At 42.6% G+C, this 17572-nt stretch overlaps 2 protein-coding genes across 3 annotated transcripts in view; one reads left to right on the forward strand and one right to left on the reverse strand.

Moving 5' to 3' along the window:
- The window catches only part of chad (chondroadherin), a 228688-nt gene that overhangs the window by 64420 nt on the left and 146696 nt on the right, over positions 1-17572 (reverse strand). Inside the window, exon 5 of one of the 2 annotated variants that reach the window (XM_065949995.1) lies at positions 6994-7064. The exons of the other annotated variant lie outside the window; for it this stretch is intronic. The gene's annotated coding sequence lies outside the window, so the exon portion shown is untranslated. Of the gene's footprint in view, positions 1-6993; positions 7065-17572 lie in introns of those variants that run through there. 2 annotated transcript variants of the gene reach the window in all.
- The window catches only part of LOC110002839 (PH and SEC7 domain-containing protein 1), a 75149-nt gene that overhangs the window by 33781 nt on the left and 23796 nt on the right, over positions 1-17572 (forward strand).

A 17572-nucleotide genomic window follows, 5' to 3' on the forward strand; every position in this document is an offset into this window, starting at 1 on the left:
TCTCATTCTCTTTCTCTCCTATTTCCCCCTCTCGTGTCTGCTGTCTGTGTTTGCTGTAAATACATTTAGGAGGGAGCCACAAGAATCCCTCACTCTGTCTCATTTCGCTCTTTCTGCACAACAACAGCGCCGCACACATTTAGCGTGTATCCCCCCCTCCACCCCTCCCCCCCCCCTCATCGTCCCAGCACTTGTTTTCTCTGTCACCATTTTGACACGGCGTCATCGCGCTCATTGTGTTTCTGTCACAACTTTCCTTCAGTTCTCTGTCGTCCTTCTGTCACTCTTTCTGTCTCTTATCTCTTGTTCTGTTGAAAACCAGCAAGTTGTAAAGGTCCGTCAATCAGTCCTGATGTTTAACGTCAGGGTTCCCTGAGGATGAACGATATGCGCTTTATTCATTCCCTGCATGATTTCAAAGTTGTTTAAAGGGGACATATTATGAATAATCCACTTCTACAGTATTCTTGGAACATTTATTTGGGTAACCTGAGTGTCTACTGACCCACAAAATGTGAAATAAACCCAACCCCTGTCTTTGTTTGTGGTCTGCATAAGTCTTACAACACAGAGAAAAATGCTCTGTTTCTAATGTGCTCTCCTTGTGATGTCACAGTGGGATTCTAGTAAAAAATAAAAAATCCCCTCCCCTGGTATCTCCACTCATGGACTCCACCCCCGGCCTGTCTCTCTGGGGCGGGTGGGTCATTACATTTAAAGAGATACACACACCAAAACAGAGCGTTCTGAGAGAGCTGGTTTCTACAGGGTCACAAACCTCCTCTGGTGCTTGATTCATGTTATATTTTGACCAAAGCACAGCACAGATGTTTCATGTAGACCACAGGGGGGCTGTTTGAAAAGGTGGAGGAGGGGGATAATATGTCCCCTTTAATGTCAGAGATCTGCAACAGTGTTGGCTGCGTTTCTCGTCGCCCACAGTACAGTGTGATCATTTAAGGATGTGCCATATGTCGAGGCTTTAAAAACACTGCAGTGGTGCTAAACTGTCTGAGCCCTTTAGCTAGAACAAAATCAGCTGTCTGACTTGTCTTTTTGTTTTCAGTGATTTCAGATTGTGTTGTTGTATCATCTGTTATTTCCTAAAAGCCTAACTAAGGACAAATTAGAAATGTCTAGCGATCTAAAAACTTTGCATTTTAACCGATTAATGCGATAGCTGATATTAGCGTATCCAGTGACGCTCAGTATCGGCTAATTTCATCATAGATATGCTCCGATATTACTCGATTTATTCACCAGTCCAAAAGCATTTAATTAGAGTTTCACTCTATTACACTAGCAGTTCTCTTTCACCAGCAGAGGGCGCCATATGGCTTACAACAAGCATCATCACTCTGCAGAGCGTCAGGCGGTGATGCACGTACATGCTCAGTTACTTTCCAGTTGAGTGGCCATCTTGTCTTCATTATAGATCTTTTCCACGACCATAAATGTGTTTATCTATATCTGTCTATCTCTAAAGATCGAAGACAGATCAAAGACAGATATCGGCTTATATCAGATTTTTTTCTTTTCCTATTATCGGCCCCAAAAAATCCCATATCAGTCAGACTCTAGTATGTGTATATATACTGTATATATATGTATGTATGTGTGTCTGTATTTATTGTACTTTACATAAACTGAACTTTTTCTGTGCTTTAGTAAAACTCGTTGCTCTACAGTTCGGTCTTTTTATGATTTCTATTGTTTTCTTATCTGGACCTCGAGTCGCTTTTAAAGTTTGAGTTGAATTAAATTTAGGAAAAGAGGAAGTCAAAGTTTTTCTACAATACTCTCACAACATTGTGCTGTAAAATGTGTGAATCAAAGACTCTCTGTAGCACGTCCTCTCTCTCGTAATGAACCCTCTTTGTTTGTTTATTTCTGTGACTTCCTCCTCCTCTCCGTCGTCGAACACTCTGCAGATCATATCAGCTGTTTTCTCTGCACTGCAGCATTCAGGCCCAAAAGTGTCCATAACTGATGAGTGGCTCAGTGTCTGTGGGCAATTAACACGAGAAAAGAAGAAAAAAAAGAAGATTGAGACGAGTGCTCCCGATTGCTGCAGTAAGCCGTTAAGCCTTCATCACCGCCGCTCTGTGAGCAGCGTGCTCAGAGAACATGGCTGCTGTGGAGCTCCCTGCAGAGTTTGTAGCTCTGGCTGCAGGCCCAAACTGCTGCTGTGGAGGAAACTTTGTTCCTTTATTGTGAGGCTCGGAGATACAGAGGTCTGCACCCCCCCCCCCCCCCCCTCTCTGTCTCTCTCCTCTGCTCCGCTCAGGGCTTACAGCTTGAAGAGGGAGCTAATGATGCACTGAAGTAGGTTACCAGCCCGCGTTGGAGCAGGAGAACAAATTCTGCTGAAATGAAAATGTTGCACGGCTCAATGAGACGCTGAACCGACGCTGTTCAAACAGTAATTAGGTTTTACTGATGTTATCGACTGCGCAGCGGCGTTCATGGCGAGGGGAAAAGACAGATGACTTATTTGGTGTTTTTTTTTGTAAATGAGTCGGGGGGAGAAATCGTTCTCTCTCTCTCTGGTGTGTGTCGCTTGCTGCTTGTCGGTCTGGTATGGATGTGTCGGCCCTCAGGAGTCGGGGGGGAGGCTAGCAGGTCGTGTCTGAGTGAGGAAGGAGAGAAAACAAAGAAAGATTTTAGATGTGTCAGAGGGGAAGAGTGGAGGATGACGTGCAGGAAAATGTTGAGGTCAGAATCGAACCCACGGCCGCCTGCCCGCTGCGATGAGGACCCCAGCCTCCAAACATAGTCTACCCGGCGGCAAAAAATGTCTTATTTAAAGAATTTATGAATGAATCTCAGGATAACGATATAAGGGTCAAAGAAAAGTGGGAATTGGGAACAAAAACTATTTTAACAGCTGATCAAAGGGACGACATAAAATAACAAATGATCCGATGTGGTGGGCGTTTGATCAAGAGGCTTAAATTAGTTTAAATTTTAAATGTTCAGTTTGCAGCTCTCCAGTAGATGTCGCATTTTAGCACCAGTTTCTGAAACCAAAACAAAGCTGTCCCTTCAGCGCACGGCTTCCCCTCCTCCCCTCCTCCCCTCCTCCCCTCCGCCTCTCCTCCACTCCGCCCCAAAATCCAAAATGTGTTCACACAGCTGTCAAAGGACGGGTTATATGGTAAAAGTTTTGATTTTTCAAATGTGATTTTCTGAACTTAAAAGAGCAGATTTTTTGTTCATTTATGAATATTTCATACTATCATTCATACAGTATATTGATCGTTATAAATCTATAAATCCAATAAATTAAGATAAAAAATGAAAAGGTTTTCAATTGGATATCAAATCTTCATTCTGATATTTCCTCCAACTCAGAATCTGCTTCACTGATCGCAGAAGCAGCGAAGGAAAACATGCATCAACCAAAATACAAATCTCACACATTTTTACTCCAAAGATAAAAAAAAACAAACACATAGTGCAAACTGAGGGGGGAGAGAGAGAGAGAGAGAGAGTGAGAGAGAGAGAGAGAGAGAGAGAGGATGTGAAAAAAGAGACAGCTGCTCCGGTCAGCAGAGAAGTGTGGCGGCTCTGGATAAACTCCCCCGTCTCCCCGAGCTGTCGGGACGCTCCACGAGTGACGGAGGGAGAGATTCAGACAGGACGTGAAATATTGAGTGAGAGGGGAGACTGACAGCAGACGGGGGGGGGGGGGGGGGACTCATAGAGTGCATTATATGTAATAAGAGCACATCAAATACATTTTCTCTTTTGGTTTGGTTTTGGTTCTCAGGTGTTTCCCCGGTTCTTTTCTTGCTCTTCTTCTGAGTAATGCTGCGTTCAAGTGCTTTGCTCAAAGGCGCTCTTGTTGGTTTTTTATTCTTTTAATCTTATTTCACATATTCTGCTTTTCTAAATCTGTATCTGGGGTCTCGATTTAAGTATTTGAAGTGTTTTGTCTTCCATTTGTAGTCTGTTGGTAGTGCTCCGGGGCTTCAGTTATCACCAAACTATTTTATTCTTAGCTGTGTCTAATTTCATTTTTTGGCAATTTAAAGCATTTCTTAAAGGTCCAATCTGTAAGATATCTCCTGACTGAAATAATAAAGGTATCTTACTATCTGATCAGACATTAAGGAAACATGCTATGTTGAAGTGCTGGCTTCTCTGACAACAATGCAGCAGCCAGTATGTCCTCCTTCTAACTTTAGATTCTGCTCCTGAATGATCTGGATTTGTTTGGACCAGAGAAGGTAGGCGGTTCTAAGGCAACCCCCTCCACACGGCCGTTTTGGACGCCCCTCAGTTTGCCAGATATGAGAGCAGTTATCAGGTCAACAGGTGTTGCAGCGATGGAAGCGGTCAAGAGAAGTGGTTCAGATAGAAGTGATTGTACCCGACCTAAAAAGCCTCTGCATGTTTCTAATAAGCTCCACGAGCAGAAACGTGCTCAAACTAGGATCAATATTGGAGATGCTTTTGAAAAATGGAGAGAGGTTAGAACACAGAAAGGTTTACAGACCCATGCAGAGCTGGATAAACACTGAAGCTTCAGAGTCCACCACATGGTGACCTGAGTGAGCATCCACTCTAGAGAGGAGGGGGGAGACAGCTCTCTATGTATTGAATCTGGACAGTAATTAAATCCTGGCTGCGACTGATGGAAACCTAACGACCGTTTATTGATCCCTCTAAACATACATCTGCATGCTGTTCTAGATCAGTGGTTCTCAACTGCTAGGCGGTGAAGCTGTTTTCTGTGGGTCCCGAATGTGTGTTTAGAAAAGAATTGTGTCAAATTGTTCCAAAAGTTGCTCCCGGATTGTAAACAATGCAGCACAGTGTAAAAAGAAGTCTCGGCTGGAAGGTTTTAACGCTGCTGCCTCGGCCATCCAAGAGGCATGAATTATCATCACATGATCAGCTGGTGTGTTGAGCTTTAAACCACACGCTGCAGCTTTCCCTCAGAGTAAGTGATGTGAGGGACCAAAAGGCAGACGGATGGAAAGTGACAGCAGCTAACACGACAGCTTTTACCCCCTTCACCAGAAAATCCACCCTTCATGCAGGTTGTTTTCGGTTGTGCTGTCATGTCGGGATAGATGTTCCCTTTTCTCTTCCGTCCTGATAGAGTCACAGCACCCGGCACACGTCCGCCCTGATGTCACATGTCAAGAAAAAAACAAACAGACACTGGCCACGAGGGAGGGACTCTTTCTTCTTCTTGTTCTTCTTGTTCTTCTTCTTCTTTTTGTCTTTGACAGCCTCAGCCATCGTTAAACTTTGATCATTGCATTTTAAATTTAGAGGGAGAGCAGGAGCAATGTCAGTGTGGTCGGTTAGTCAACAAAGACGCTCACAGGTACACAAAGGTTTCAACGTTCATGAAGTATTAAACTGGAATCAACACCGCTCAGTTTAAAGCCTCAGCCAACTATCAGAGCGGAAGGTTACAGGTGAACAAAATGACGGTGTAACTTTAGCTGGGAAAAATTATTTATTTAAATATTCAAAATGATTACATTTAATCGGCCCACATCACGCAGGAGAGTTTGCACCAACATTATAAACACAAGAGTCTTAAAGGCTTTATATGCGATTTTTTTTGATCCAGCAGATGTCGCCCTTGAGCACCAGCATGAAACCAAAACAACTCGCGCTGCATTGTTGTGTTAGCATGCTAATGCTAGCGATCTTTATTCTGCTGGTATCTTCACACTGCATGTAAATTTACCTGAAATGAGCGTGATCTAGAAACACAGTTAAGCAGTGAGTACAGTATGTTATTCTTCTTTTCTCTAGTCCCTCAATTAAACAACTTTTATACATGAGGGGAGGAGTCAGCCGGCTGTCCGGGCGATGTAAACAAACTGAAGATAGGACTCTGAAAACTCTGAAATCATCACAGACAAAATGCAACAGAGAGTGAGAATGATTGGACTTTCTCTAAGATATTAAAAAACTCAAGTGGTAGCATCTCATGCAGGTACAGGAAGCCCAGGATGTGGACTAAAAGAGGCCTCACATCTTAAGTCTGTTGTGAGTAATTGTAAAGTGTCTTCAGAGCAGCCGCAGCAAGACAGGAGTCAGCTAGTCTTTGTTTACATCCGGGATTTTTGATTGCAAGAAATTCCGACTAATTAGGGAGCATCTCCCTCGCACATCACAAACTTATATTAATGATGTAACCATGTAATAAATAGGTCCATGATTCAGACCAGAGCTGACGAACTACAGGCCTCAGATCTGTGTGAAATCCTGTCCTGAGTAGCTTTATGAATTCTTGAAGAGTGGACAAAAACATGTTTTGAGAGATCAAAGTGACCATTAATGAGGTCATCTTTGAGTCGATCGGACGTTGTTGCCCATTTTGAAGGAATTTCCTCTGATTAATCTCGTTTCCCAGAATGAACACAGCAATCTGAAAACACAGCTGAATAAACATTGACAAGAAAACTTTGAATTTAAATAGAAAAAGGCAGAAAACAGCCAATCATTTTCTCAATCATCATTATTTAACAGATAATAAAATGAGGACCTTGAGGCTGCGGAGGTGAACAGACGGCATCTTCGGCTCCAGTGCCATTGTTTCTTTGTTGCTCCAGTTTGTGTCAATGAGGACAGTTTCTCACAAATTCAAAGTCTGACAATCGCTTAATCATACCTTTTTTTGAACAGTGGAAATAATCTTTAGCACTTCCCTACGCATGCTCTTAAAGGTGACATATCATACTCCTTTTCTAAAAGTTTAAATAAGTCTCAGAGCTCCTCAAAACGTGTGTGTGAAGTTTCTTGTTCTAAATCCACTCTGATCCTGTATTTGATCATGCCTATAAACCCCTCTATTTCAGCCCTGCTCAGAACAGGCTGTTTCTGTGTTTGGACCTTTAAATATGTAAATGAGCTGTGTCTGACCACGCCCCCTCTCTGGAAGGGCTTGGGTGTACTCTGTGCTTTCTCTCTCCATGTCCTATTGTTTACGGTGAGAAGGCAGACTCAGAGGTTCAGAACAAACACCTAGCTGTGGGAATGTCACCCACCTGGGGGAGGGGCTACTGCCCTTTGTGATGTCATGAAGGGAAAACCTCCAAAACGTCCTGTTTGAGCAAACATTTTCTGAAAAGTGGAGCAGGTGAAAGACAGAGAATATGGACTTTTCTCATCATTGGGGGGTTTGTAGACTAGAGACACATGTTAGAGTTAGAGGAACATGGTGAAGTGGATTTCTTTTGTTTTTAAAGGTTTATTTTGGGGCTTTTTATGCCTTCATTTGAGAACTAGGACAGTGGATAGACTCAGAAATCGTGGAGTGGAGAGTGGGGAATGACATGCGGGAAAGGGGTCATAGGTCAGATTGGAACCCTAGACACATGTCGGAGGACCTTACCCTCCATACACGGGGGCGTGCGCACTAACCACTAGGCTACCAGCGCCCCTACTTAAGTCCTCTTAATATAAATGTAGGATAACAGTGTGAAACTGAGCGCTGAATGCTCTGCTTCCTTCAGAATATAGATCACTGAAAAAACAATGTAATCGATGTCTGTCGTCTCAGACTGACACAGTCATTAAATCTCCTGTCACACTCCTGCAGCTCCACATTCACTCACTGGGAAGTCAATAATTCTATTTGGTCAATTTCTCTTTGGGGGTGGGGACCCATTCGTTTATCTTTTAAAGCAAAGGTCTCTGTCAGACTCAATCTCTCTGTTTCCTCTCTACTCATCGTAAACTGTACAGTGTTTGTTTTTCTGGATTTACTGCAAAGGATTTGAAGGAGTCATAGATCTGTAATGTGTGCTGTGATAAACGGAGGGTCGTGTGTAGACATATTACTGTTTTTTTAAGTGTTTACATGTACTCTGCTGGAGTTTATAACACGTGAAGCAGGCACAGTTATTATTGATTTTTCATGTTGACCTACAGAAGCAAACAAGAAGACTGACCATTTCTTTATATGTATTTGTTTTGCCTTCTCTGCTTCCTCAGGTCGACCTAAATACTCTTAATTAACAAGATTTTTCTTTAGAGAATTCAGCACACACATGTACTAGAATAAAACCTTCACTTTGTTACACCTCTAGCCTTTCAACACCTGAGAAAAATATGATGCACTTTAGCATCTTCCAGCTCAGTTTGTTTTATTTAGATAGATAAATAGATACTTTATTGATCCCGAGGGAAATTCAAAAGCATCCAGTAGCAGGTTACTAAGACGTACATGCCATGAAACATTTGTTACAAATTAAACCACAAAACCGACGCCCCCCCCCCTCCCCCCTCCCATACATATATATTAACCTGAAAAAAAGATTTTAAGAAAACCCCTAGATGAAACACATTTTTTTAGCAATGTTTAAAAAGAATAAAATTATCAAAAAACATACATTAAATAACAGTCAGTGCAAACATTAAAGGTGCAATTTAAAAAATTGAGGTCAATAAAGTGTCCAACTAGAGGCTGACTCTTGGGACAGCTGTGCAGATGGGAAGTGGAAAAAATAATATTTAGTCAAAGAGTCACATTTGTGTTTGGACAAAGGAACGCAGAAAATCTACTTCTCAATGCTGGCTACACACTAAGACGATTTTAGGCCTGATTTTGCGCCGAATCCAACTTGGAAAAAATGTATACACCACTCGCCCAAAACATGAATGTGCACGTTATTATATAATGTGAAGAATATGTGGGCAATAACCTGAGGTGCAATAAAAGATGTAGAAAGTAGAGACAAGGAAACATATTTATATTTTCATTTCATTGTACAGTGTTCCCCCCCTCAGCTTTAATCAGTGTATAGCTTCTGTACAGTTTATTTTAATTCACTTACCTGTTGCTACAACTTATTTTTTTTTTTTATTTGTACTTTTCTACTCTTTTGTTCTTATAATTCTATTTTATATATAATTTTAACTTTTTTGTAGAAGCTGACTCAGGGAGAAACACACAAAAATTCCCATGTACCTGTACTGTCCTGTACCTGTGCAAATGGCAATAAACATCTATTCTATTCTATTCTATTCCTTTTATTAGCGGAAAGGGCGTATAGTGCAGAGGATGCAGTGTGCCGTTGTCCTTGCAAACCAACGAGCATTCATCCTAATCCAAGCATTCACAATAAACACATCGCAACAGTCTGAATTTGTCACCATGAATGAGAAAACACGAGTCATGTGCAATGAGTGCATGCAGGTAGGCAGGTTTGTAGGCAGGTGAGGTGTTACTGCAGACACAGAAAGAAGTCATAAGGGCCTGAGCAGGAACTGTAGGGTGAAAGGTCAAAGTGATTCATCATTAAGAGGATTTTAACAGACGCTTCTGAATGATTCTCCTACCACAGATCTGTGACTCTCCCTCATAGAAATCCAGTGGGTTTAATTCGTCGGATCGTTGAACTATTCCTTTCAAACAGGAGCAGCAGTGCTGATGAATACACACACACACTTTTGAGGACACACCTCCTCACACCGTCCCCGTGCTGCTGAGTCTTTGCATGTTTCTCTCTCCTCTTACCTCCCAGTCGCTCCTCCAAAGACAGCAGCAGAATACTAATTTACATTGCGAGTATTTTTTATTAAAAAAAATGTGCCTGTGTGTGTGTGTGTGTGTGTGTGTGTGTGTGTGTGTGTGTGTGTGTGTGTGTGTGTGTGTGTGTGTGTGTGTGTGTGTGTGTGTGTGTGTGTGTGTTCCACTGAGGAGGCAGTTGGGAGGCTGTGATTTGCTGGCAATGACTGAGAGAAGGAGGGAGGAAGGGGGAGCTACGCATTGACGAAAGTGAAGGGAGAGCGAGGCAGAGAGAGAGAGAGAGAGAGAGAGAGAGGAAGAGCGCTGTCCCCATCAGCCTCTCGTTCACTCCGCGATTCAGGCAGCCAGCTCTCGCCTCCTCTCCTCCTCTCCTCCTCCTCCTCCGCAGCGAACGCAGCAGCATCGCCACGGAGACGGAAAAAAAGGCTGCTGGATTCAAAGGGAAAAGATTGCAACAGATTGATAAAAACCGAGCGTCCATGAATGAAGACAAGGAGCGGTTTTAAAAAATCAGTCAATCAGGAGCGGGGAAAGTGGGATTTTAAATTTTTTTTTTTACCCCCTCAAACACCCGAGAGTGAGAGAGGGAGAATCCAGGCTGGGAGAAGAAGGGCATCACGTAGATGAGGAGGAGGGAAAAAAGGAGTCAAATATTCAAGCGGACCGCCGCACATGGACTGACAGACGTGGAGGAAAGAAGAAGTGAGCGAGTAAAAATCCTGACTGTCAAACTGATGGGATCCATTTTACAGCAGGAGCAACAGGACGCCTTTCTCTGAGCAGCATCTCAGATTCACTCCTCGTTTTTTTAGTTTTTTTTTGTATTTTCTTCTTCTACATTTTTCTGTTTTGTTACATTTGGAATCCTTGCTCCGAAGTCCGAGGGCAACCATCCCTCCCTCCCTCCCTCCCTAACTCCCACCCACCCCTCTGTATCTCCCTCTATTGTGTGTGTGTCTTTTTTTTGTGTATCTTTGACGTCTTATAAGCACAAAAAAAATATTTTTTGTTTGCCTTTCTTTCTTTTTCTTTTTTTCTACCTCCTCATTTCCGCATTTCGCACCCATCTGTTTCATGCTGCCTGTTCGTTCACACCTCTGCAAGTCTTTCATACCATCTGTGAGAGTGTGTGTGTGTGTGTGTGTCTGTAATCACGGGGCTCTTTGCTAAAAGGTGGCATCTGGACAGGTGTCACCTTTGGGTAACTTGGCAGAGCGGTGTGTCCTGTTGAGACCACTCAGAGAGAGAGAGAGAGAGAGAGAGAGAGAGAGGAGAGAGAGAGAGAGGGGGGCGTTCTTCTGGAGATATTACACATTGAACTTCCTTATTGTTCAGTTTTATTCCCATTTAAACTTCACAGACTCTCCTGAGGGGAACAAACTGGATTTATTGGACCTGCAGAAGAAGAAGAAATAGTCCTCCTGTCTTCTCGGCGACTTGCAGCAGAAAGGAGAATGTTTAATACATGGGCTGCTTTATCAATAATTCAGTGTAAAGTGGGCAACCCCGTGTTGCCTGGTGGGCGTTGATCAAGACGTTCAGAGCTGTGACTGTTGGGGGGGTTTGATGCCTGCTGATAGCTCGGTCCACTGACAGCCCGCCCTGACGATGTGTCGCCTCCCTCTGCGTCTCCGCTGATCGCCGGCTGCTTCCCGTAACAGCTGACTTCACTTCCAGCTGATCTCTTGGACGCATCAGACGAGCCTCATTTCACTCTTCTTCTTTTGGATCAACTTTTTTCTCCCGCAGCAGAAAGAAGAAGAAGAACTGAATCATCTGCATTTGCACGGATCCTCCTCCAGTATTTTTGTCTCTTTGTGTTTCTTGCACTTGAAGCCCCAGTTTTTTGTTTTTTGTGTGTGTGTGTGTGTTGATCCATGCGCCCTCGCCTCGCCTCCGACCATGATCGGTGTTAACAGCCTGCACTCTGCGGGGCGCCTACGCTCTCGCTCGCTCTGCACCGTGCGCTACGGGAGAGACTTCCGGATGATGGACCCGTTCCGCTATCCCAGAACCCCGCGCTCCCGCTCGCTCAAACCCCTCGTGTTCCCGGACCTGCTGGGCAAAGCTCAGGACGGACAGAATCATCCGCAGGCCCGGAAGAGGAGGAAGGTACTGAACCCGTTTTCTTGTTTTCTTACACGTCATTCATCATCTTAAAAAGTGGCTGCAAACTCATGATGAATCAAATCACAACGGTGTGAAACATGTCAGAGAAGGTGACATCTATCCTCACACAACATTTAGAAAACAGCTCAGTGTCATTCAAAGCCAGTTGGACAAATTAATCACAAAGTGTTTATGATGGATTTTGATGTCCCTGGTGTGTTCATTAACTTCTCCATTACACTCCAATATTTGTATTGTAGCTCCATTTACAGTCTCAGCTTCACATATGGAGCGTCGAGCGTTTGATGAAGGGGATTTGGTCGTCTGCCAGGCCCCTGATTGTCCGTACACCTTATGCTCAGTATTGTGTGTAAAGCCAGCGCTCAAGGCTAACAGCTCTCATTTGCTGCCAACTCGGTGACGTTGATGAAGCAAGTAGGTGAAGGTGACCAACATCCATCTTCGTCTCAATGAGCCTCCAGGACTGAATGAGTCTGACTGATGCTCGCAGCCGTTTACCTTTATTTTTTATTTACTTACCTCCTTCTTGAGTCTTTTAATCAGCACACACACACACACACACACACACACTCTCTCTCTCTGTTGTTGGTACGGTGTATTCCCAGAGGATTTACACAAAAGGCGGCTGCGTTGTTTATTTCTCTACAAATATTCTTCTGCCAGTAAACTCGGCTGTTCACAAAGTGTTCTCCCTTCTGTTGACTCAGGCGAGATAAAGAAATATCTGCATGCTTGGACATTAATAACATGCAATAAAAACTTCCAAAGAGAGAGCCATCTCCATTGAAAGTGTCCCTGTAGCAGAGTGAATCAAATTACAAATTTAAAAAAAACAAAGACTTTTTTTTTTTAATTGTATTTTTTGTGCCTTTATTGTAGAGAAGTGGATAGAGTCAGAAATCAGGGAGAGAGAGAGTAGGGAATAACATGCAGGAAAGGATGCACAGGTCGTATTTGAACCTGGGCCGCCCGCTTTGAGGACTACAGCCTCCGTACTTGTGGCTCTCGCAGTAACCTCTAAGCTACTGGCGTCCCAGAAAGTACATTTTTAAGTAAAGATTCTAAACATTTCCAAGTTCTGTCTTTTGTCTTCAAAGAAGTCAAATAACTTTTTGTGTTGGGGACTAAAAAAAAGCTTTCGCTACAACTTCACACACTTTGTAGAGCGAATGTTAAAATCAAGAACATTGTGTGCAGATGAATTAATCAGTATATAACAGCGCCTATACTGTAACAGACTGTGTGCATCTTAATTATTACAAACAAGGACACACAAAGCATCCACCAAGGCCAATCGCCCAGCCTTTTGTGATATGCAAATCAGCAGGAACAACATGTATATATACTGTATGTGTGTGTGTAATGCATAGAGCTCAATTAGTGAACATAGAGACGAGTGCAGCAGCATTTGTAGAAGTTGACGTATTCTCCAAAGAGATTCAAATAAACTTTTAAAGGCACAGTTTGTAAATCAGTTTGTAAATCACCAGGGGGCTCTCAATCAAAACAATAACAAAAAGATGATGTCGAGGCTGGCGGGGAATCATGGGAGTGATTCTCTCTGCTACCACCGATGAAAACAAACTCCAAATGAGCGTAGTCATGACGACCAAACAAAACCGACCTGATGAAGAGAATGTGTTTACAGACGAGCTGATGTATCAGAGTATAATTTACATGACGTTTTTATCACAGCAGCACAAACAGCAACAGTACGGCAGCTTCCAGTAGCAGCTCACACTTCCTCATGCAGCGGTCTCTGAGGTAACATCCGGTGTTTCCACGGCAACGATAAACATGTGGTGTCTGGCATGGCGGCCGCAACAAAAGACACATCCCGTTACAGTTATGAAATTAACGATTTCTCTGTCTTTGATAACTGTTGGAAATATTTGAGGTGAGGAAAGGACTCAACAAAAATCATGTAACATACAACAACAACAACAACAACAACAACAACAACAACAACAACAACAACAACAACACCTCGTTCATCGTGTGCCGATAAAGACAATAACTCGTTGAGTGTAGCAGGCTGTAAACATTTTAATATTTTGCAGGCAGCTTCAAGTGGACATTTGATGAACTGCAGTTTTTTGTACTTCCACACTGACTTCATTTTGATGTTGCCTGTTGGAATAAACAGATGATGTAAGAGGCCAGAGCAGCAATATACTTCATGGTCACCACTTTTTATGTTCTTTAAAACAAACATTACCCCCTTTTCTTCTCTAAAGGCATCATAATGGGGGGAAAAGATCTGTTAAAGTCACCCATGGTCGTGTAAAGATGCTGAACCAGTTACAAGCTATAATTGAAACTATAATGCCCCCTGTCCAACTAGCGTTTTTTTTCTAAACTCCAGTGTATTTTTTCCAATTGTTTTTAATGAGGAGAGAGTGTTAGCAGCAGCAGGCAAACACCTATTTTGTGCGGCTGTTGAAAAAAGTTCAACTTTTCAGAAAGGCGCTGTTGATGTCACCCGCGCTCTTTTCCAAATGTTTGATATTTGGTATTTCTGTGTCCTACAAATCGTCTCTTGTACCCACATCCTCTTTGCTCCGTGTATGATCGGGAAATAAACAATCTCAAATATAAAACATGCAGTAAAAAGTAACGGAGCAGTGTCGGTCATACAGCGGCCGTTGTCAACAGACTGTTGTCATGGAGACAGGACGGACGTGAACGCTTCATGCAAGCGCTCCCTCTTTTCTGCTAGGAAAAACACTAAGTGAACACGGGGGTCTAAGGCATTGATTGTGTTTCTGTGATGTTTAATCATTTCAGATACAGGCTGATGATATGCAGCCGCTCAGTGTCCATTAGCAGAAAAGAATGGGCGATGTAGTCCTGAAAGCAGCAGGTTAATTTTAGGACTACAATTGATTGTGTTGTAAATAAGTGACACATGTCCTTTTCTGTCTGCGGGGGCTTTAATGCATCTCTTTGGGTTTGTTAAATGTGGAAGCATTAATGTGGAATAGTGAACAAAAGACATTTACCTGAATGACTTTAGGTGTGCATTATCAGAAATGGACTCTGCAGCCAATCAGAACGGAGGATTCTGCCAGACCGTGGTAATGCATAATGAAGAGTCCGTTATCTAGAATTAATGGACTGAATTAAAGAGCAGGCCAGATGATGTTTTCCTCTCTTCTACGCCTCTCTCTCTCCTCGGCATGAAAGTTGTCATACTCTTCAGCGTGATTTTGAAAAATGGATTTTATTGCCTCCCTGCTGCTATGGTTACACATTTGAGATGTCCTCTGATACAATGTCGGCTGTGCATTAATGTAGAACATTGAACAGACATTTAGCTGTGATACTCATTAGGTGTCCAATGTGAAGAATAAGAGGAAAAGAGGACAGGAGAGCCAATCAGAATTTAATGTTTTACCAGACCGTTGTGTAGTCAGGATATATTACCAAAACTGTCTGAATTTTCTTCAATATTTTCATGACTCGTTGAGGCGTCTTCGTAGAAGCTGTGATCACTTCTAGAGTTAAAACATGTCAACACAATTTATGTAGGGCTGTCAAACGATTAGGAAATCTAAATACGGTTAATTTCTCAATTTCCATTGTTAATCATGATTAATCGCATTTTTAAGTTTGAAATTCCATTATTTTGCATTTTAAAATAAAAAATTGTGAGGCTTTTATTTTGAAATTTTGTACCGTCTAAAGCTGGGAGTAACTTACTTGCTTGCTGTGTACTTTTATTTTGAAATAAAGTCAGGAGCTTCTGCTAGATGGAAGGTTAGGACATGAACTTCAGCACAGAAACAGGAAGTGGTTAGGGATCCCAAAGTAAAGTCAAACAGCTCAAAGGAACGGTAACAAGTCAACGTTTCTTCACAATGAACTTTGTTTGTAATCAGGACAGTCCTTTATTTATTAGCTACTCGACCCGGTTTCAAATCCAACCTGTGGCTCCTCTCCCGCATGTCATCCCCCGCTCTCTCTGTCTCTCCTCGATCTCTGGCTCCGTCCACCGTCCTGTATTTGGCAGAAAAGCCAAAGAAATAAAACTTTACTCCTTGGTCCATGCCTCACCGCTGCACCAAATGTAAAGAGAGTCAAGCTTGTTTTAATAATCCTGAGGAACAACAAAAACATGATGCACGTCTGTAGACAGAATTTGATGCTGACTGTTGTTGCAGATAAGTCAACTTTCACAGCGTCCAAACTCCCTGTTAATATTTGATGCTGCCCAGATTTGATTCTGCAACAGAAGCAACATTTTCCCCTCCTCTCCCTCTCCGTCCCGTGGAGCTCAGCTGTATGCCTGAGGTTATTAAAATGTATGAGCACTTTTAGTTTAAGACACAGATTCTTACAGTGGAGCGTATGGAAACCAGAGCTAAATGTGTAATGGTTTTTTGTTTTTTTTTGACGGGACATAAATATTCATGACTCTCTGCGAGTGTTTGAGATTAGCTGCGGTTTCAAAGAAAAACTCTGGAAATGAACCTGATTGTGGAGCACAAAATCAAAGCCCATTACTGAAGCAATTTCATTTGACTAAAAGACAAAATGAGGCTGGAAGTCTGAAACAGCTGTAGACCATTAGCAGAAGTTCTTTCATCAAAGGAATGAAATAAAAAGCGATCGATTTCAGAGTGTGAGGGTTTTTTTTTTCCCCCATGTGGCAATTATGTTCATGGTTGAGGACGAGTGTTGGCGGTCTACGAGGAATCCAGAGGTGAGCGAGGTGGTGATGAAGTGCCCTTTAAGTGTCCTCTCCATCACCTCAGCCGTCACAGACGTCCATCAGCTGCCTCCCTCTGATGGCTTCATGCTGGCCTGCCTCCACCTGCTCATCACCGGCTGATGTGACGTTTAGGGTCACTGGGGGAAAGTTGGAGATAAAAAGATGTGTCTGCACACACATGTATCGACTTCAGGAAGATGTTTCTCTGAAGGTTTTTAGAGCACAGGATGCAGACGGACTCCTTCAACAAAACTCACCTTTTAGTCTCCTTAGTGCTGCAGGTTTCAGCGGAGATAGATTGAGGAGATATTTAAAGGTAAAGTGTCTTTTTTCCCATGAATATGAAACAGGTTCAAAGATGTTAAAGTCTTTTTATGTGATTTTTCACACTTAAATATAGTAAGTAAATATAATAAGTATATCCTCTGAAAATAACTCTGTGAGTCATGACTGTCTACAATGGGTGTAACACCCGAGTCCCACTGTCTGTGATGTTTTCAGAGTTTTCAGAGTCCTATCTTCAGTTTGTTTACATCGCCCGGACAGCTGGCTGACTCCTCCCCTCGTGTATAAAAGTTGTTTAATTGAGGGACTAGAGAAAAGAAGAATAAAATACTGTACTCACTGCTTAACTGTGTTTCTAGATCACGCTCATTTCAGGTACATTTACATGCAGTGTGAAGATACCAGCATAATAAAGATCGCTAGCATTAGCATGCTAACACAACAATGCAGCGCAAGTTGTTTTGGTTTCACGCTGGTGCTCAAGGGCGACATCTGCTGGATCAAAAAATCACATATAAAGCCTTTAAAATTAGGAGTGACAGTGGCTTTCAGAGCACAAATGGCACCAACATAGCATGAAAACAGCAATAGAATACATATGTATGTGGCTTCTGAGGCTCTTGCAGCCAGCCTCTAGTGGACACTGGAGGAACTGCTGGATTTTGCACTCTCACATTGGCTTTCTTTTTCATCACAGGAATTTACCGCTTGATAAAACATGAAGATTTGCAGAATAAAAAGGGGAAAAACTTGAAACAAATTTAAAGAGTGCATCTCAACTAAATCAATACCATGACCCCTCCCTCCCCCCACGCCATCTTTATCACAATGTCGTTGGTCGTAGTACACCGCACATGGCGGTGCTATAAATGTTCCTAATGGAGTTTTTCTTTGACTGATCGGGTTTTTAACATGATGGCTTTTAGCAAACGGGACAT

This window comes from Labrus bergylta, chromosome 21, assembly GCF_963930695.1.
Source record: "Labrus bergylta chromosome 21, fLabBer1.1, whole genome shotgun sequence".
NCBI classification, from domain to species: domain Eukaryota; kingdom Metazoa; phylum Chordata; class Actinopteri; order Labriformes; family Labridae; genus Labrus; species Labrus bergylta.